This window comes from Ambystoma mexicanum, chromosome 1p (assembly GCF_040938575.1).
Source record: "Ambystoma mexicanum isolate Mex_15411 chromosome 1p, UKY_AmexF1_1, whole genome shotgun sequence".
Classification (NCBI taxonomy): Eukaryota; Metazoa; Chordata; class Amphibia; order Caudata; family Ambystomatidae; genus Ambystoma; species Ambystoma mexicanum.
Window position 1 is genome coordinate 613,227,568 of NC_090921.1, and position 22,420 is coordinate 613,249,987.

The 22,420-nt window shown below is 46.8% G+C and overlaps 1 long non-coding RNA gene across 1 annotated transcript; it reads left to right on the forward strand.

The window, feature by feature from the left end:
• The first annotated feature begins 19,217 nt into the window (after positions 1-19,217).
• LOC138535661 (uncharacterized) lies at positions 19,218-20,563 on the forward strand. The gene is made up of 4 exons (XR_011284889.1): positions 19,218-19,318; positions 19,426-19,562; positions 19,675-19,798; positions 19,999-20,563. It is a non-coding gene; the product is annotated as an uncharacterized lncRNA (long non-coding RNA).
• The last annotated feature ends 1,857 nt before the right edge of the window (positions 20,564-22,420 follow it).

Genomic DNA, 22,420 nt, shown 5'->3' on the forward strand with positions numbered 1-22,420 from the left:
AAGACAACTGTGTCAAAGACAAATTATGGTGCACCAATATTCAGCAAGCCTTGGCTAACAAGGTGACAATTCTCCAATCCAAAATTGCCAAGAAAAAATCCTCACTTAGTCTGGATACATTACCCAAAATAACTATCACCCCTCCTAAAAATAACACCAACACTCCTCGCTTCAAGGTCTCTAAAGTATCCATTATTGAGACTGAAAAAATCATAATATCACTCAAACCATCAAACTGCCAGGGGGACCAATGTCCAGCCCAACTGATAAAGGACGCAGCCAGAGACCTGGCTCCCTTCATCTCAAAACTCATTAATGTCTCATTCGCAACAGGGTCTATACCAAATAACCTAAAAGAATCTTGGGTACTCCCACTGCTTAAAAAACAGACCCTAGACCCAGCCATACCCACGAATTACCTCCCAATTACTACCGTGCCATTTCTCCTAAAAATCATAGATAAAGTGGCATATTCACAAATACAGAAACACTTAGAAACCAACCACCTACTAGGAGTACGGCAGTCTGGCTTCCGTCCCCAGCACGGGACCGAAACAGCCCTGTTAGACCTAAAGGCGCAAATAGACGAGCTAAGGGATCAAGGGAAACCAGCCTTGCTCCTCCTTCTGGATTTATCAGCTGCATTCGACCTTGTTGACCACAAGGTCCTTTGTAGGCATCTGGATATGGCTGCGCACTTCTCAGAAGAAGCCACAGCTTGGATTCAATCTTTCCTCAATAATAAAACCATGAGAGTCTTCTCCACCACAGCGGCAGCAGACTCCATCCCCATCACATGAGGCGTGCCCCAGGGATCTTGCGTTTCTCCTACACTCTACAACATCTTCACGAAGCCCCTTTTCGATGATCTGGACCTTCTTGGTATCACCTAAACGAATCATGCAGATGATACTCAGATTCTCCTACCACTTACTGGTGATTACGACAAGGATTTGGCCTTGGTGAATAGGGTGTATCTCATCATCCAGGCATGGATGGCCACTCATGGACTATGCCTGAATGATGACAAAACTGAAATCATTATCCTTGGCACACCCTCTACCCTAAAAAAACTGGGACCTAACTATTCTTCTTTTAACATTGATAATAACCAAATCACAACCGCTCACGCAGTAAAAACTCTGAGTTTCTACTTGGACTCTACCCTTTCTTTCAACGAGCAGGTCAACGCGATGGCTTCTGCCACCGCCTACACCTGTAAACTGATAAGAGCAGGCAAACCCTTCCTATCCAACAATAGCTGGATCACACTTGCTAGAGCCCTCGTGTTATCGAAGTTGGACTATTGTAACTCGCTCTACATTGGGTACAATAAGGAAGTTATCAAAAGAATTCAAATGTTGCAGAACAGCGCACTTAGAGCAGCATTAAGTATTCCCAAGAGAGCCCACATCACTGAATTTAGAAGAGCCAATAACTAGCTTTCAACTCATGAGAAAATCCAGCTAAAAGTAGCCTCACTTGTCTATAAATGACTAAACAATGCTGCACCTCTTTACCTTTCTATGAGATTCACGAGAATAAAACCAACAAGACTTACCAGATCCGCTAACTCTAACAACATCTCAACACCTAGATTTAAACTGTCCAGAGTTGGTGGCTGTAGCTTCCAGGTCAAAGCTGCTCAGCTTTGGAACTCCCTGCCATCCACCTTGCGGACAGATCAACCATACCCCACTTTCCGACATAACATCCCAAGGTGTATCAAAGACGCAGACAAATAACAGTCTACCAACTGCCTGGACCTTTTCCGCATGCCCCTCCACTGTTGTATTTTTGCACACACCTACTGCTCAGCAGTTACCGCTTGTCTGAGTAGGACTGTAAATACTTGTACCATTATTTTTGCCTTTTGTGCACACGCTGTGTATATTTCTTTGCTTCCAAATTTGCCCTGTTTTTCTGTAACTAAGCTGTAAGTTGTCATATGAAATGTGCCCGGTTACCCCTGGGTCTGGTGCGCAATGCAAGTAATAAAACAAACAAACAAACAAACAAACATGTACGTCGGCACCCAGTGCACGGATGGTTCGACGTCACCACATCCCTCCATAATCAGAAACAAGCAAAACCAATAACATTATCAACCACTAACAACTATAAAAGTTTTCCATTAAGTCCTTTACATAACTCCGGATATCAGCAATGGCCTAGCCTCTACCAATTAATCATGGCATGCCTATATAATCCTCTAGTCTCTTGGGGATATATCTGTTTTCCCTCTTGGGATATCTTGACTGGGTTGTCTCCACCATATTGTTCTCCCACGCTACCTCAGTATCCTCTTGCAAGATAAGTCCTTCCCTGAGCATAGTACTGACCTCCACATGAGTATTTCTCAGGGTTATCGTGTCATCATCAGATTTGCCTGCTGGTCCTCTTGCTCCTCAGCACAGACAGCAAGCTGAACCAACTGCAATTCCTTGTCACACATTCTCTACCTCTTCTGGCAGCCACTGTGGATCCTTTTCTGTTTCTAATGACCAACGCAGTCATTTTATATAGTAGACACAGCTTGTGTGCCAGGCTTGGATTACAAATAAGTACCCTATCACCTACCTGGATCTGTGATGATAACAACTGCCAGCGGGCCGACTCCTTGTGATTGCTTATGATTTGCAATTCTCTGATCCTCACAGGGTCAATGCTGGTAGTTGTCCTGCATGCATGTGCCGGCACCAGTGAACTGACTTTTTAAACTCAGTAACGCTTTGGCCAAAGCCACCCCTGTTGTTGTTCCTGCGGTTGTCTGGTACGCATCATAAAAGTCACTAGTGCCGTCTCCAGTGCCATACCATTTTCAAGCGCTATGTAAAATACCTTGTTCAACGTGAGCATACATCGCTCCCCGTCTTCTTTTACATGTGGCAGGCACGGCATGATGTGTATGTGCTTGATTCCATATGACAACATGTAGTTTTCAAAGTCTTTGCCCTGAAATGGTGAACTATCACCTGAGCTCCGACTAAGTGCCAATCCATGCACTGAGAATACCTTCAGTAGGCCTGAGATCACACATTCTGCAACCGTAGATTGAATAAATATGATCTCGGGTACAGAGAGAATTTGTTGAGTATTACTATAAAGTGACGGCTCTGCCGAATTTTCCCCAAATCCATAATGACAGCTTGCCCTGGTGCATTGAGTCCCATGCTTGTTTCAATTGGGGAAGTTCTATTCGGCTGGCACAATGCTTGGCACCACCTAAAACTATAAAGTACCGCATCTGCATGCCTTTCTAGTTCGGAAAACAGACCATTTCTGTTACCCTTGCCTTGGTTTTTGAGGCACCCTGGTTTCCAGTGTGCACGATATTAATAACCTTCCTGATGAGCTTTGGAGGCATAACAGTCCATACCCTCCTGAGCAAAATTGTGTCAGTACCCACAGATAACTCCTTACATACTTTCCATAGTCCTAGGAGAAATGCTCTTGCTTCTGTCGTGTATCGTGTCTGATCGGCCAAAGGTGATTTCCATTGGCCACTTCTCAGCTGGTCAATTACTCTCTGCATACCGCTATGCTGTCTTCTAGCTTCAGCAATGTCATTGAGTGACATGGTTTTGTGTACCGCTAGATGAGCAATTATGTTCACCAAAGCTTCTGCCTCTTATTCTACCACTTCCGGACCCTTTCCTTGCACCACCAGGTGGCACCGACCGTAGGGAGTCGGCAGGGATTGCCGCTCCTTCTATGAATTGGAATGGCATTTTATTGTACCTCTCAACTCACACACTTGAGGGTGGCGTTAGGCAATGTGGAATTTTCTCTTTACCCGAGTATCTCTCACATATTTGTCACTTCCTCGGTCCAACTCAATCCTTTGGGGAAGGCCAAAATGCGGGAAGATGTGATTGTTCATTAGAGCAGGAGCTGTTTCTGCCTTGCAATTTGGGGCTGGAAGACATTCCACCCACTTGGTAAACAAGCAAGTCACGCTCAACATGTACTTGTTTCATCTAGAGGAGCGAATCATAGGCCCAATTAAATTGACATGCAAATCTGACCAAGGCATTGTCACTCCCCTTTTCTGTAGGGGAGCTCTGTGTGTAAGGGAACTTGACTGAAACTGAGCACACACAAGACACCCCTTCCAGTATTGGTCGAGGTCCTGACCAATGTGTGGCCAGTATTCAACCTCTCGCAAGATTTCCAAAGTTGTATGAAACCCCATATGACCGGCAATGGCCGCCTCATGGGTGTGACTTAACATCAGGCTTTGGAATGAGGTAGGCACCACCCACTGGTCACACCCAGAGATGGATCTCCATACCAACAAACCGTCTTGGATTCGGAAAAGTTGGTAGAACTTCATCAACACCCAGAGATCCGCTTTCCCGATGTAATCAGATTCAGTCAGACGAAAATTCACTGGGTCTTCAGTGTGTTGATAACATTTTCCAATAATCGGGTTCCCTTTTTGTGCCGTAATCAAACCAGCATCTGGGGATTCTTTACTCCACTGGTCAGTTAAGAGTTCATTTTGGACATGTGTTTGGGACCTGGTGACAGCAGCGACCTGGATTTCCCCCAACAGGGATTTGGTTTCAATGAGATCCGTGTGGATGGCTCTGGTTTTGGCCAACTGATCAGCCAAGTTATTTCCAGTTTTGTGTAGTCACTCTATTCTGGAGTGACCTTTGAACTTTTTCCAGTAGAATGGTCATCTCATTAGAGGTGACCAGATCATCAATGGATTGAATTAACTTCCCATGTTTGAGTGGTTTGTTCTTTGCCCACAGCATGCCTCAATTTTTCCAATTTATCAGGTGCTCACAAACCCATTCCTGACATAATCTGAATCAGTGATTATGACCAGTTCCTGGAGTTGGAGTTGCACAGCAGTGAGAATGTCTTTATGTACCACCATCAACTCTGCCACCTGACTACTTCGGGGACTGATCCTGTACCCAGCAGAGGGCTCTGGGTCATCATTCACCCACGCATTCCCAACGCCAGGCACTAGTTCCTTTTTCCCATGATTATCAACATGGTAGGAGCACCCATCCACGTAACCTGTGGGTATCCCCTGGCACGTGTTTTCCTCATATGTTTTGTGTGGGGAAATAAGGTACGCCTTCATGTTTTCTTTAGTTTTTAGACTTTTGTCCTCGAGACAGTTCTCTTGAGCACAGTCATGCAAGTCAGCCACACCTTACGCTAGGGGACGCTTCTTGTTTTGGCCGTATCTTACTTCCACAGGAAAGCCTTGCATGGACAGAATCCAGGAAGTAATTCTGGAATTACTCACGTTCCCTGTTCGGATTCGGTCATTTTGGAGATATTGCAAGGGCTGGTGAGGAGTCTTGACAATGATGTGCTCCCCCTGGATGAATGGGCAGTAATTCTTCAATGCCCACACCGTTGCCAGGCGTGCCTTTTCACAATCGTTGAATTTTTCCTCCACAGAGGACAAAGTCTTGCTCGCATACGAGATGAGTTTGTTGACCTTGTCGACCTTGTCGTGCTTTTGGTATAATGCTGCTGTTAAGCAAGTATTTGAGAACCCGTCTCCAAGAAGAACACCTGGTTTTTTATGGGGTAAGCCAAACAAGATGCTTGGGAAAGGCTTTTCTTGAGTTGTTTCACTGCCTTGGCTTGCTTTGGACCCCGCTCCCACTTGACCCCGGCCTTTAGTAAATGGACAAAGGGTTGTGTGACCTCTGTGTAGTCCTCTATGAACTTTCTACTATAATTAGTAAGTCCAAGGAGGCTTCGTATTTCACGCAGAGTCATAGGGTCCTTTAATTTCAATGAGGTTTCCACCTTTTTCACCTGGGGACTGAGACCCTCAGGGGTGATTTCCTGCCCTAAGAAGTTCAAGCAGGTCTTACACCGCTGTGCCTTCTGAAAGGACAGTTTTGCTCTGGCTTTCTGCAACTGGGTCAGAACATAGCGTATTTCAGCTATATGCTCCTCCACAGTTGAGCTCTTAATTAATACATCATCTACATAGACTGGGCTTCCCCTTTCAACCAAGTTGGGCATAGCCTTATGCAGGAAGATATTAAATTAATTGCCAGAGTTAATGAATCCAAAGGGGGTTCAGGTCCACATGTATTGCTGCCCCCCGAAGGTAAACACAAGCTTGTACTGGTCTTCCCTGTTCAGGGGTACTGTCCAGTAACAGTTGGTCAGGTCAATGGTGGTATGCACCTTTGACCCTTGGATCTGGGCCAGTCCCTGATCGATGTAGGGTAGGGGCCATCTTGACATGTGGACCTGTTTATTTCACTCCCTAAGGTCTGCTCAAAGTCCTCATTGGCCACTGGGTTTGAGTAACCCCAGTACCAGGATATTAAAGCTACTGTGGACTGGACAAATTATCCCACAGGATTCTACGTTTTTTATGATCTCTGTGAGTGACTCCATAGATGCGAGAGGCAACCGGTATTGCTTCACAAATACGGGAACCATCCCAGGGTCCATTGGTATGGAGGTCGAATGTATCTCAGTGCAACCACATCCATACAAATCCACGGCAAAGATCTCCTAAAAATATAAAAACACCTGTTTCAGCTTTTGCCTTTGCTCCTCGGTCTCACAGGTATCAGCGAGGTTGATTCATTCCTCAACCATCTCCCTTAAGCCAGGGAATACCTCTGGTTTTGCAATTTTGACTGTATCCTCCAGTTCAATGGAGAGATCTCTTGTTATGGTGTTGGCCTGGACATGAGGTTTCAAGGAGGGGAGGTAGTCACTGTTGACTTGAAATACCACCTCATCCTTCCTGATGTCACAGGTTATCTCTTCCCCACCATAAGGACAGGAAAAGTACACCAAGAAATTCCCCCCTTGCTGAGTGAAAATCTTTTCTGGAGCTATATCGTCGTCACAGTGGTAACAGTCATTTGGAATTGGTCCCATGATCTCATTCCCTAAGTGAATGGAATAATGTTGGGCATCAACCGCCATTCCAATAAAGGTGTCTGCACCCAAAGGGTCGCTGTTATCCACTAATATTCGAATGGTGTCGTGTTCTAGGTCAATTAGTGGTGTTGGGTCTAAATACAAACCTTGCTATGGGAGGAGTTAATTTATATAAACGTCCATGTTTTTGAGGTTCTGTCCTCGCTTAATTTTTAGGGGTATTTTGAATTGTCGTAGCTGTCCTGGGATGGTGAACTCTTCTCCCGTTTGAACTTCAACCACATACGGCAGCAATTGGGCTGACCGAAAAAAAAATTTCAGTGGGTCTGCAGTCATACCTGTGCGGCACCCGGGAAGGGTAGTTGTCCTTTCTCCCCGAGTAACTCGGTATTGAGGGTTTCCCTGATAATACTCCATCATTGGTCTCCCTTCTCCCTGATTTGGGGTTCGATTGTCCTGAAAGTGGGGAGAGGAAGGAGGATTGTTCTGGAAGTTGGGGTTTGGAGGGTATCTGGGAAAGAAGCTTAACTTGGAGAGTGGAGAGAAGCTTAACTTGGAGTGTGGAGTATTTTTTCCCTCCTGAGGGACGTTCTGAGGGAAGTCTTAAGGGAGGTTTTGAGGGACATTTTGAGGGAAGATTTGAGGGAGATTTCTTGGGGCAGTACTTAGATTGGACACCCCCCTTGTGCCATGCATACCCCAAGATGGGTCTGTTACCCTTGTATCTCAGACTGATGTAGGTGGCAGGATCAGGTGAAGAGTTGGTTGGATACACTGCCTGGCTACCACCCAATTGTGAGGAATCAGAGGGTCTCCTCTGTCTCTCATTCTGCTTATTAGAGGGAGGAGTATTTTTAGGCACCCCCCATTTCAAAGTTAAAATGGGGGTATTTTCACCTCTGTGTAATGCCGGTGATAATTCACAGGAAGAAATAAACACTTCAATAACTGGCAGGTTATCCCAAAGACTCACCGGTACCTCTCTTCCTCTCCTTGTGACTGTGACCTTCCAGCAGTGGGAAGAATCTGCTTGTTCCAACAGGGGGGAGGAATGTGAAAAGCCTCCCAGATAACCCTTTTCCCCACTAGAAAACCAGAGAGGAGAAGAGATCTCAGGGAAACCCTCTGGGGAAGAAAACCCTGTGTCGACGGCTGCGGGAAAGTAGTCTTCAATGCAGCAGAGATTCAGGTGAAGTCCAGAGACTGGTGGTCTTGAAAAAGAAAGAAAATGGTAAGTACTTGCAGGTAGGTGAGAGGTGAAAATGTAAGAGATTATGATTCAGATTACCCTTAAACAGGAGTGGGATGCGAGGAAAGGTGCCAGCCGGAAACTTCTGAGAATCCCTAGGGTAGCATGAAATAGTGAGATTAGAACAAGTAAGAGGACTGGATAGAATCTGGTTGAGGCCACGGGAGAATCTTTTACCTGGATAGAAAGAAGGGCGGAGCTTGGAGTTGATTCAGCAGTGAAGGGTTTGGAGCGAACGGGAGCGGTACCCGTGTCGCGTATGTCTGTAGATGTAAAAAAGGGAGAAGGTAATTGAGTAGGGAGACGTTCGGAAGGTGGAGGATCAGTGTCAATGTGACGGATCTCGGAGAGCCCTGAATGTCGCTTACCGCGTTCCAGAAAGGAACCAGTGAACCGTTTGGAGCCAGAAAGTGTTGGAGTCCGGGGAGTCGGGAAGCAGAGACGTGGTACGGTAGGCACTGAAATCGAGATAGGATAAAGATTGTTTAAGATACAGAAAGGTTAGTAATATGCAAGACGTATCAGGAAGATCCTAGATGCAAACTCACGGAGCGTTGTTGATGAGGAGTAACAATGCATTCGTGCGTCGTTCACAGGAACAGATAAACCTTCTCTCGGGTAGGGGGACGGTACTTCCTGGATACTGAGGCGTGCAACATCTAGACCTGCATCTTTAGTTGCAGTGGCCATCTTGCCAGTAAAAATGGCCGACACCCGCCGTCCCAAGGTCCATCGATGCCACAAGGACCAACGCCTCCGGAGAGGCTTGACACTCTGCCACCTTGGCAGCAGCGGGGGTGTTTGAGAGTTTGGAACTTTTTGGGTTATTTTTGTTCTCAACTGGTTTTTCGACTTCATAAATCTGGGTAGCCTGTTCTATTACCCAATACAGGGTCCTATGCTCATGCAAGTCCCTAACCAATTGGGTCATTATGTATTTTGGGAGTGCATGAAAATATGTATTAATGAACTCCCTGCTATTGGTGCGCACCCGTCTAGAGGTCTGGGCAAATTTCCACTTCGGTTCTTTCACAAACTCTCTAGGTCCCTGGTTTTCTCCACACTGCAGGTTGTAGGCCAGCTTGCGGGGCTCCTGAGGGTTCCTTTGAACAAAGAAGTGCTTTAAGATGGCCGCCTTGTAGATCGACCATCTTTGTGGTCTTGATCTTCCAGCCCAGCAACGAAGCTGGAGTATTCCAGGGAGAATGTCCATTTGACAAACTCCATTCGTTGTTCAGAGCACAATGGGAACGCAGGGACTATTTCCGTTCTGGAGATCACAATTGGGCCACAGGGACAATTTCGTTTTGGCACTCTGCGTAGGTATAGGCACCACTGGACACCCCCTACAGGTTTAACCTGAAGGGGATCAATGGGGAATTTTGTTTTTACCTTACACCCTGCGCACACAAGTCGAAGCAGGGCTTTTTGGGATTAAATCTTTTGGCAAATCTTTATGACTATAACAGCTCACAACACACTGGGAAAGGATTGTTGGTTTCAAAGTCAAACTATACTGATCCCATGAAATAAATGGAGGAATTAATTGGGTTACTTTGATACATATGCTAAGGATCTACACAAGCAAACCATGTATCTTTCAATGGAGAAATAACTAAAATAATGCTGAAATAATGCAGGCCATACGCAATCTATGGCTTGGGGTATTCCTACTTACAGGAGAGGTCTGGACTGAACATCAGGGAGCATCAGGGCACACTGCTGGGGCAGCCAAAGGGGCTCAGTCAAGGGTCCCCTCTCTTCTCCAAGGGGCCCCAATCAGCTTCTATGTCCCCTGCCTCCTGGCTCCACTACAGGGTTAGGCCTCTCTCTACCGGGATGTTCATGCCAGATTTTGGCAGCAGGTCACCTCATGGAATTATTGGAAGAACTCCAGCTCTGAGGCAAGATGGCTTAGTTATAGTGCAAATGACATCACTAACTTGTTATAATTCCTGCAGAAGGGATGTGTTAATGCTCACTACTCCACTCCCACCTGTATGCTGATAGGACAAGGGGATGTGGGAGTGCTTTGCGACAGCTCGGGGAGTAGAGAGCTTCATCATCTCCCTTTGACAGGTGGGCTCAGTCTGCATTAGGACTTAAATCACACCACATTGCAAGTACCCTTCATTTTCACATTTTGAAAATATATGAATACATTTGTGAAAACTACATTTTACAGTGAATCACATGAGACTAGTCAGGTGTCTGTACGTCAATCCTGTGCAGACTTACAGTTTTTCTCCATTTACTCCGGAACTCTATCGGGGAAACACATTTCACTTTATGGGCATCATAAGAATCATAATTGGCATGCTTTTATCAACTTTTTATATCTCTGGTATTCATGAGGAGGCCCAAATCACCTTTTCATGAATAACTTCAGTTGTGTTTATCCCATCAAAATCGTTTTAGCATGGTGGGGATAACGTTCACCTTGAATAAAATTATAGAATAACTGTTGTGCTATGTATACTATCCATTTTACACAATAAAATGCATATCTCCCATTAAAAAGCAATGGGCAGCCTCATTATTCATTTGCTTAGACCCCACCCCTTTATTTAAGTTTCACTCTTCTGTTCCGGCATATGACGCAAGCAGAGAGGTCTGTGTTTAGATTAGCCTACCCCTTTCAAGGGCTAATGGCTAAGCTAATGCACTTCTTTATGAGCCTTGTGACCTAGGGGTCACAAGGGCTACAGAACAGATCTGTCTTTATCTGGTCTTCCCACGTTTTAGATCTCAAAAGTAATTCTTTTCTTGTATTTTTAAGAAAGGCACTGACAATGAAGGCAGCCAGGGCGGAATCTCCAGGGCAACCAAGGGAGGCCCTGAAGTTTAATTGCACATCTGAAGAAATAGCCAGCAGCTCATGGCCGTCCAGGAAACAGCCTGTAAACGACACATACATGTATTTTAACTGACATTAAGGCACACAATGTATAATGTATGTATGCACATTTCTTCATTGGGCCTCATTACACGGTAGGCGGTAGGGATTTAACGTTACTGGTAATGGAATACCGGTAATGTTAAATCCCCATGCGGATCACGACCCGGCTCACCGCTATTAGCGGCACCGCTAAGTAGGCTGCCACTAATAGCGGGCAGTCCACGTGCATGCGACCCAGCATCCCGTAAATAGCACCATGCCGCCAATAGCACACTATCACGAGTCAAGCGGCCATGCTAATAGCGGCATGGTAAAGCACCTAAAACCCCTTACCGCCATGGCGCTAATACCGCCATCGCGAACCACCCGATAAGAGAACTGAGCACTGTTCCCACCTGCCACAGGTGGAGAAAATCAGCACAGGTGGAGGCAATGGAGACTGTGGCAGCTCAAAAGGAGCCCACACACCCCTTCCCATAACCCTTCCCACACCAAGATGGTTCCAATATTGGCAGCATTACATGGCCTGGAGGACCTCATTGCAGTGCAGCTGCAACAACAACAGGCAGCACAAAGGAGACGCAGGAGGAGGAGGAGGAGGAGGGCAAGACAGGCACAGCAAGCACCACCACGGCACCCAATCATACCACAGAGGCACCCACCAATCCCCAGGACCAGAGGCAGTCCTTTTAACCTAACCCCTGAGCAGATACACACCCTGTACCGTCTGGACAGGGCTACCATCACTAGTTTGGTGGACATAATCCATGACGACATTGTGAGCCTCATAGACATCAGAACTGCCATCCCCCTGCTACTGAAGGTGGTGAGCGTGCTGCACTTCTGGCCACAGGCACCTACAAGCATACAGTGGGACAGATGCATGGCATCTCACAACCAGTATTCTCCCGCACGCTGAACCAGGTACTCGATGCCCTCCTGAAGCATGCACCTGAACACATATCCATGCCACAGACTGCCCAGGAGATTGCAAACGCAAAAGTTGGCTTCTATTCACTGTCAGGCATCCCAAGTTGCATCGGGGCCATCAACTGTACCCATGTGGAATTGGTGGTCCCACATCACAATGAAGTAGTCTACCGAAACAGGAAGCAATTCCACTCTATCAATGTCCAAATGGTATGTGACGCCAACAAGATAATCACACATTGCTGTGCACGATTTCCCGGAACAACCCATGATTCCATGGTCCTGCAGAACTCAACTATCCCACGCTACATGGAGCAACATACCGGACAACATTCGTGGCTACTTGGTGAGTAGCAGGGCAAGTACATGGCAATGTGACTGGGGGGGGGGAGAGATGCGTACTCCAACTGGGTGTGAAGGGGGGGAGAGATATGAACTCCAACTGGGTGTGAAGGGGGGGAAATAGGTACTCAAACTGGGTGTGAAGGGGGGGAGAGATACGTACTCCAACTGGGTGTGAAGGGGGGGGAAGATACATACTCCAACTGGGTGTGAAGGGGGGAAGAGATACGTACTCCAACTGGGTCTGAAGGGGGGGAGAGATACGTACTCCAACTGGCTGTGAAGGGGGGAGGGAGATACGTACTCCAACTGGGTGTGAAGGGTGGGGAGAGATACGTACTCAAACTGGGTGTGAAGGGGGGGAGAGATACGTACTCCAACTGGGTGTGAAGGGGGAGAGAGATACGTACTCCAACTGGGAGTAGCCTGTCGTATGTGGGCAAAATGCACATACAGATGTACGGCAATGTCCATCTGGGAAGGCGGCAACGTACTTGAGATGAACCGACATGCAAGTATAGGCTACACAACACAGATGACATTCCAGGTCTAGTAACATTAAACATCCATCCACATACATATTGCACAACATTCCATGCCACAAAATACAACAATTCCACACATGCCATCAAGATTGCATCATGAATTAGTCCAGCACAACATCAATAATGCAATGTGCCCTATAATGCATGCAAAGGGATCACCACTAGCCATAGCATTTCCCCACACACCTATTCCACCACTGAAGAGATGCCTCTCTGCATGGCAACATCAATGTTGGAATGGCAGTACACCAGCAGTGTGGAAACATATCTGCCTGGGCCCAGGGACACCGAAGACCTCGCATCACCCAGGACATGTCAATTACTGTTTGAGGCATCAATGTGGCATGTCTACTTGCAGGGTCAACCTCCCCCTTGCACGTTGCTGTCACCCAGACCATCTGCATGTATGCTGTCAATTGTGTACTTGAATCACAATGCAATATCAATTTGTGTGATATGAACAGGCCGCTCTTGAGGTGAACAGTAACAGGACCCCGTTTCTTCCCCCACACAGGTGATGCGGGCTATCCCCTGAAGACCTGGCTCCTCACACCTGTACAGAACCCACAGAACAGGCACGAGGAGGAATACAATCGTGCACATACCCGTACCCGCATCGTGATCGAGCAGACTTTTGGCCTTTTGACGTCACGGTTTAGGTGCGTTAGCAGGTCTGGCGGTGCCCTCCTGTATGGACATGAGAAGGTGGGTGTCATGCTGCACAATATATGTATCAGACGGAATGTGCCACTTCCCCCTGAGGTTGATATGGAAGCACCTGATGAGGATGATGATGGTGATGAGGACGGAGGTGAAGGGGATGCAGGTCTTGCAAGAGGGGATGGGCAGGAGGGACGTGCTGTGAGACAGCATCTGATCAACCAAATATTCTGAGGAACATGTTTACGTACTGTCACATGGATATGGGTATCAATGCACTAGTGTATGTTTGGGAGCACGCAATGGACCCTGTCGCCAATAAAGTACACATACACAATGAAGATGTCAAAGCCTGTGTTTTGATCATAAACCAGTGTATTGAGAAACAGAAAGGTGTAGAGGTGCAAGTAACAAAACATCCCACCACCCTACCCCCCACCCCCCACAACGCGCCCATAACACCCTACCCCCCACCCCCAAACCAGACCCATAACACCCTACCCCCCACCCCCCACAACAGACACATAACACCCTACCCCCCATCCCCCCACAACAGACCCATAACACCCTACCCCCCAACCCCCACAACAGACCCATAACACCCTACCCCCCACCCCCCACCAACAGTCCCTCATGTGTCTGGCATGTTTGCCCTGGCCAATGCACACAGATGAATCTCCATTGGCACCCTATTTGCCATTGTCTTTGGCAGCATCTTGGGGACGGTCAGTCGTGCGCCTGGTGGTGCGTGTAGAACGCCTGAGGGGGCTTGTCTGTCTCGACCCCGAAGATGATGATGGGGCAGACTGGGCTGGCTGTGAAAAGTGGCGGTCCATGGTGTCGGCCATGCGAACAAGGACCTCCCTGAGCATCGCTATCTCATTATATAGCCTGTCGGTGTTAGCATCCATTCTCTCAGTGGTGTGCCTCACCGTCTCCACAATGTTCTCCCTGAGTCGGGCAGCCTCCTCGACATGCTGGCCAACCAGCACAGTCAGCTCTTGTTGTCGCTCCAGGATGGTGGTCAGTTGTGGGGCAGTGCTGGGTGACCGTGCACTGGATGCTGTGCCCTCTGATGCACCCACTGCAGCAGGTGAAGGTAACATGGGGGACATAATTGCTGGGTAGTTGTCCTCAACAGTCACATCAGACCCAGGGGTCTGGGTTGGGGCTGGCTCTGGGGTTCTAGGGGGGCTTGGGGTGTGCATCACCATAGGCTCCACTAGGGTGTCCTCCGGATCGGATAGGGGGCAGTGGCGGCTGCCTCACCAGCGGAGCTAGCCGCAGCTGATGGTGGGCCCTCGGTGGCAGGCATTGGTGCAAGTGGGTTCTCCACCGGTGGTGGGGCTGCAGTTTCTGGTGCAGCTACTACTGCCCTGGCAGTGGCACTGTGGCGATGTTTTCTGCTCATCAGGTGTGGCCTTCCACCCTTGCCCCTGAATGTTGTTGGGGTGTCCTCCGGCTCCTGTGCCCTTGGCCTCTTGCACGTAGCTGGTGCCTGGGATGCATCAGTGGCATCCTCACCATCTGTATGTGAGCCTGTCAGGGACGAGAAGGGGGATGGCATTGGTTGCGTTTCAATATACCTAATGCAGATTACGTAAATGATGCAGTTGTGGCCATTGGGACTTAGTAGTTGTGGATGCTGGTGATGTGCCAGTTCAGTGCCTCATCCATGCATGGTTGTGTTTGGAACTTGTCTCTGGTGATGTGTGCATGTGTGTGTGTTTGGTCTGACACTGACTTGGTGAGGGATGGATGCATGTGTGGATGTGTGTCCATGCATGAGAGGAGTCTGTGCTCACATATGGGGGGACAGTACATTCACATTGCATCCTGTCATGTGTACACTCACCTCCATCTGAAGTGGTACCCACGCCGAACTCCATGCTGCCCACTCCTTCAATGGATTCGACGGCAATCAGGTTGGAACATGTCTCCTCCCATTCCTTCATTCGGATAGGTGAACCGTCTCCACCGGCACTGGCAATGCGATGGTTTTCAGCCAGGATGCCCCTCACCCGCAGTCTGAGGTCGTCCCACCACTTCCTGCATTCGCGCACAGTGCGCGTGCTGGTGCCCACAGCACTGACTTTGACAGCTACCTCCTCCCAGATGGCTTTTTTTTTCAATAAGGTTGGCCGGCGCATGTCATTAGCAAACACTACGTCGGCATTCTCAGCCAGGGTCTGTGTTAGCATATTTAGTTCCTCTGGCGTATATTTCTCTTTGCGCTGCCTGTCGGAGTTTTTTTTTAGTGCCTTGGGCATGATGTAGGTGTCCAAGATGGTTTTGCACTGCTCACAACTCGAAATAAGTCCTAGGGGCAGAGGATGGCAATGGATTGGATTTTTATATAGATTCCCGCTGAGCTCTTTTCCGTTCCTGTGCGATGTTGCTATTTCCGGTTCCGCAATTTAACGGTCACCGCTAGTAGCGGTGACCACTATTTGCATGTAGCGCGAGGGCGGAGGTGCTATCTGCACTATCGTGGAAGCCGGTAAGGGACTTTTAGGGGACTTTACTGGCATGGCGGTAGGGTCATTAACGGCATGGGGCTATGCTCGTGTCCGCGTACTCGTGATCATGCGCTATTAGCGCCCTCTTGCGAGGGCGGACACGTTAATAGCGCCATGCCGCTAATTTGCAGTTTTTACCGCACAACGTGTAATGAGGCCCATTGTCCATGGGGATGAGCTTATGATAGGCAGAAACCAAGTTTACATTTCAACAGTCTGGTTAACATTTTGCTGAGCATATTATTAGTTTAGAGTAAAAAACGAAATTACATTATTTTGTTTTACACATGAAATGAATGCTGAACACAATTCTGACATCCCATTGAGGGTTCTGTGGACAGCTGTTTCATGAAAATATCGGTGCAGCTCTCCATAGATTTGTCAACACATTATGTCCACGTATGTTTTCCTTCATGAAAGGCAGTTCACATATTTTGATTTGTTAACACATTATGCCTGCATGTGTTTTTGTTCCTTCATCAAAGGCAGTTTGCATATTTTACCATCTTAAAGTTTTTTCTTTCCTTTTTACTTGTGTTTCATAGGCCTTATGTCCCACATCATTTCAGCACAGGCCTTTCATTTCGGGGCATGCACACCAATGACACTGGACATTTGATTCATGGCATCTGGGGCTATTTCACACCACAGCTTGCACCCACAAAGAACATTTAGTGCCTCTCTCTGTTATAGAATATCTTTTCTCTGTCTGTGTCAGTGCTTTGCTCCTGAATTCTATGTGCATCCTCAACTCACCAGCATCAGTTTGAACTAACACTGCTCCCAGACACACTGGGCAAGCATTCACTAGTATTTCTGATGATATTCTTGGGTTGAAAAATGCCATGGTTGTTTCTACGGCTAAGGCCGATTTAGCCTCTTAAAATGCTTTCTGAGCCGAGTGGTTCCACTACCATTCAGAGTCTTAGTGATAGCACGTAATGGCTCTGTAATGGTGGCCAGATTGGGCATAAATCACCCACAGTTTATTGTTGCTAGGAAACGGCAAACTTTCCACAGAAGTTTATCATTCCTAGGAAACTGCATACTTCCGAGGGGTTGCTGGGTAGTAGGAGGACTTGTATTGCTGCAATCTGCTGATGGTCAGTCGATATGCCAGTACCCTGGAATATGAATCCAAAGAATGTTACCATGCACAGTAGGAAAGTACACTTCTGTTCATACAGAGTGAGAGTTTTTTCTCTAGCATTTGAACACAGCCTCTAGCAGTTTGAAATGTTCCTTCTATGGCCTGGAATAAATGAGCACATCATCACTCACATTGATGATGCCTTCAACCGGCAAGCAATCCTGGCACCGTGTGTTGAGACACCTCAGCCATCGACGATACACCAGAACTCAACCTCTTATAACAAAATAGCCCAATGTAGGATGTGAATGTTGTTATTGGTCATGAATCTATGTGAAGTCGAATCTGGTGGTAGTCAGAGTGGAGGTCTAAGGTTGAGAAGACTGACGCCCCTTGAAGATCCACCAATATGGCATTCAAAGTTGGCATTGGTTGTCTCTCCCTTTTGATGGCTGTGGTACGTATTCTCATATGTATGCGAATGCGTACTTCACTGGGCTGTTTCGATTTCAGCGCGATGGCAACAGGGGACACGCATTGGGATGGGTCCACTTATACTTTTGATGATGTCCATGTCCTCCATACCCCTCGACAGACACTCCTAGTACCCAAAACCAGTAACACAGAAGAAGATCGACTAACCTGTGTCACAACCTTTGACCCAAATACCACCAAGATACAGCAAACCATCAGGAAATTCTGGCCACTAATACAAATGAGCCTGCCAGAGGAACCACCACCGAGGATGGCGCTGAAACGAGCAAAAATCCTCAAAGAGCACCTGACCCATTCCCATCTGAAGAAAACCTTGCGATCAGGTATTTTGGGCCTCAGAGAACTCACAGGTCACCACCCCTAAAGTTCCTGTTTAGCTTGCAAATTCACCAGAAAAATGAAATCTTTCAAAATTGGAAATAAAGACTGGACATTCAAACACTTTTCAAATTTCAAAACATGCAATGTCATCTACCTAGTGGAATGCCCATGCGGTTTAAGATACATTTGCCAAACACAAAGACAAATTAACAAAAGCCTCAGCGAACACCGATCCCGTATCCGTTGCAAAGTACACAACGCACCATTGGTTTCCCATTTCCAGGAGTACCATCATGGGACTGATGATTTGACCTTGTGGGTCATGGACAAAGTTGATAGCAACATAAACACAAGCAACACCTTAAACCACAAGGAATCGTGGTGGATTTTTAAGCTCCAAACTATCTCGAATGGTCTAAATGAGGCAACAGCTCCCTTTGCCCATTAATCACCAGAGAACTTGTCCCTCCAGTCCCTACCCATGGTGAACCAGCAAACTTCAGATAATACTCTCCAGCCAGGACACCTGCATAAGTAACTATCCAACATACATGTAGACAACAATGATCTTCTACAAGCGATATGTAGACACTGGAGTCCACCAACTAAAAACTATATGATACATATACACATATAACCCAATCTCATAGCAATAACAAACCGCTACACATGAATGTATATGCAAAATATGCTGCCTGCTTGTATATGCCAAATAACACAAGAATTTGGATAATATATGTGCCTTGATAACAATGCAATGTGCCAGGAATGATTTACAGGACTAACCTTTATCTGTATTCTATTTAACAGTAAAATATGAATCTATGTCTCTATGCTTGGCACCCATCTATATGTTCATGGTTTTGCAAATAGATTGACTCATCGATACCATCACCCACATGACTAAGTTCCCTTCACGTATGCTAGCAATTACAACATACTTGGAAGCGCCCGTGTCTCTGAGTACAAGTGTAACCCTCTCACTGAGATGCTCCACTATACATTGCTCAAGAACACAGTGGACACCCATAGGCAATATCCCAGATACCTCTCGGGATTTCGCTGGGCAGTTTTACTGGTGCATCAACAGCTTACACGTTGCCCTGAATGCGATGCCATACGCCTTCATTCTATGCCTAGACGTCTAATCCATGTCTCGTTTCTGCTCTAAGCAAGCAGTTCAACACCATCATGTTGCCATAACTACCGTTCGCAACAATGCCTATACGCATGCGTACAGATAGCAACACTACTGCTGAGCGCAGCCACATCAGCCACCTGACAGTACAGCTCTCTTCCAACGCAGAAGCCGACTCTTGCAGCGCTGCCGAGCACATTCCAGCTTTCTTCTTTACGAGACAACCAGCTACCACCAAGGTAATACATACCTGGGAAGCTTTTTCCTCCCCCCACACCTGTCCTTACCCCTCTGCTTCCTACATCCAGCAGGGGATTTGAACTCCATGTGCATTTTGTCTTTACAGCGACCACACAGAGACCAACTCACACACGGAGCAAGCGTTTGCCCGTACGCCATACTTCCTGGCCCCCCATGATTGATTTCACCTAATTCCTTCAACAGAAAGCTCGCCCTCAACATATTCTCTGTCGAGACACAAAGGTATGCACATAGGGGCAAGTCTCTTTACTAATAATCTGCCTATAGAATATCATCCAGCTGCTTCGCAGCCCCATTGATACATACCAAGTATGTATGTATGCTTTTTCTGCAGACCAGCGCCCATTGACACCCCGGCGCACCCGAATTCTGTGACCCTGTCCTCCAAGGGACGATACCGTCCTTACGCTGTGTAAGACTTCAGCCCGCATCACCCTGCCCCACCAGGTCCACTACAGGTCAGTGCCTGTTCTGTTCCCAACACTAACAAACCAGATTATATATGTTTCTTCTAACTATATGACTATCCCTTGGTTTGCAGAGTTCTCTTACCTGCAACAGTTTTTATGTTTTTTCTTGCAATTTACCAGAGATACACCCCAATAGTCTTAGTCTCCTCTTGTTTTCTTCCCTCTCGCTCTTCTTTTTTCACATCTAGAGAGACTATCCCAGAGGCCCAGAAGAAGGCTTAACATCTAGGAGCCGAAACGCCAGTGGACACAGCCAACGGCGAGCTCACAAGTCCACCACTATTTTAGGGGGCTCTCTGCCTTGCATAGACCTACGGTTTGGTCCTCTGATTCAGCGTTTAGCTGACCTACAGTCTCGTCCCTTTAGCTAGGGATCAGGCAATATGTCTGACTGAGCAGCGGACATTAACCTATGTGCAATAGGGGCATCTTTTCCTTAACTACCTATAGGACTGAAGCATTGATCTGTGTTCAACACAACAAGGAAACTCTGGACCATGAGTTTCCTCCCCTTTTCTTTCAGAACTAAAACTCTGCTTGAAATGTGGGCGTCAAATATGATGCAATATGTGTCGGAATTAGCAACTACAAATTTGTGATTGGAGCAATGCATGTCTTGTTCAACACCTCATCTGTGCTAAATCTATTTTGTACACCCTGTTGTCACAAAGTATGAATTGAAAACACTAAAAATGCTTGTCTACTAAACAGACACAGAGATCTGCTAAACTAATAAAGCAGTTTCTATGAGTTAAACCGGTTCTCGTTGTTATAGTTATGGATTGAGTCCACATACAAACTACTACATCAAGGGACGTCTAGCTTACTGTTTGAAGCACTATGTGTAACTTGGTTATAAATCACAACAGACATACGAGTAATAATTTATTGTCACCAATTTTCCATGTGGTAGGAGTAACCCCTTTTGTTTCATAATATTTTCCAGCCCTATATCCATCCTAGGGCCATCCTACAACACATCTCCTCCTCAACCTTTTGCCTCAGCTGGAAAGGTATTTGGCAGTGTCGAAGAGCGACGTATTGGCTTGTCTGTGCATTCTCACTTCTTGTCCTTTTAGGCAGCCCACACCATGGAATATGTCTCGATATTCTGTGCACATCCCCATAATGCCGGTTTGATAAACATCATACACAAAGTGCATTAACCCTAGTGTTTCAGCCATTTTGCAGCTTAGCAGTGCATCCTTTTCATTGTAGAACATTGCTGGTGTGGATATTTGGTCTTGTTCCACCTGCGTGTGGAGGGCCCCTTTCAACGGAATTGGTTGTTTTCTGTCTGTATTTATATAGTCGTATACTGGGCATTGCCAACTGTGGAAGTGACTGCAGTCTTCGGAATTGAGCCGATGATATCACATTTAGTGATGCACCTGTGCCTATTAGCACGGACACCTCGGTTGGTCACAGCACACCTAGGTTTCCGCTGTTTAGTCTGTGCCCCTGGTGACATTGCATATATGAATAACCTGTGTTCTTTGACTAGTGGATAAGCTTGTTCCTCTACACCTTCAGGAATCTCTTCTGTGAGTGTCGCTACTTTGGCCGCTCTTTTCTTTGGCAGATGGATTGTCCATTGCATCGGTGATGTAGGCAAGGCACACTGCATACGTTTGCCCACATTTTCCCAAAGCAGCATTTACTGGCAATGCATGGCGGGACAGCCTTGGTTGCGTGGCCGTGCAATGCCAAAGAATTCATAGGGGTTCTTTATCTTGTCTAAAGATAGATATTGGTGAATCAAATGCCCTCTCGCTCGACTCCTGGGATAGAGGATTTCTATGGCGTTGTATGGATTGCTTGGGCCACCTCAATTTCTAACCCTTTCATGGCCTCTTCTAGGTGCATGGCCCTGGATGTGGCTAATTCATGAGCATGAGCTCAAGGATACGCAGTAAGGGAAGGCCTGTTTCTTTCAATATTTCTTTGCAGAGTTGAGTGGAATACATTTTTATATAATTTGTCTCATAGCTCACCTTTCATCTTTGGGAAATGCGCATGTCGAAGCAAAATGTCAAAGACTTGTACAAATTGCAGCTAAAGATTAATTCGGACCCTGGGTGGCCAGTCGTGATTGTAATCTCTCATAATCAATGTTCACCATGGGAATAAAGAAATTTGTGAGAGCATTATTTATTTATTTAATTTTGTAAAGCGCACTACAGCCCATAGGCATCGAGGCGCTGTTGCAGCAAATGTCTTAGTTACAAGTAGGGGGCTTTGCTCATGGTTAGAGCGAGCGAGGCCGACCTAGGTGCAGTAGTAAATACAATGGAGACAGGGTTTAAAGATACAATAGAGGAGTAGGTTACAGGCAGAAGTAACCTAACTCGCTTACAGTGGCACAGTGTATAAGTTACAAGACGATGGTTACAGTGGTTACAGTATTTGGTTACATACAAAATGCTTGGCTCGTGGTCACAAGGAGCCAGAATACAGGTACAGGTACAGTGTTACACGTCTAGGTAAGGTAGCATGAGAACCCTTGCACTGGATTGGGCAGAGTGTTTTGACAGCTTTCCTGAAGTCAGTGTGTGAGTCAATGCTTCTTAAATGCGGGTGGAGGGAGTTCCACTTGATGGCAGCGATGAC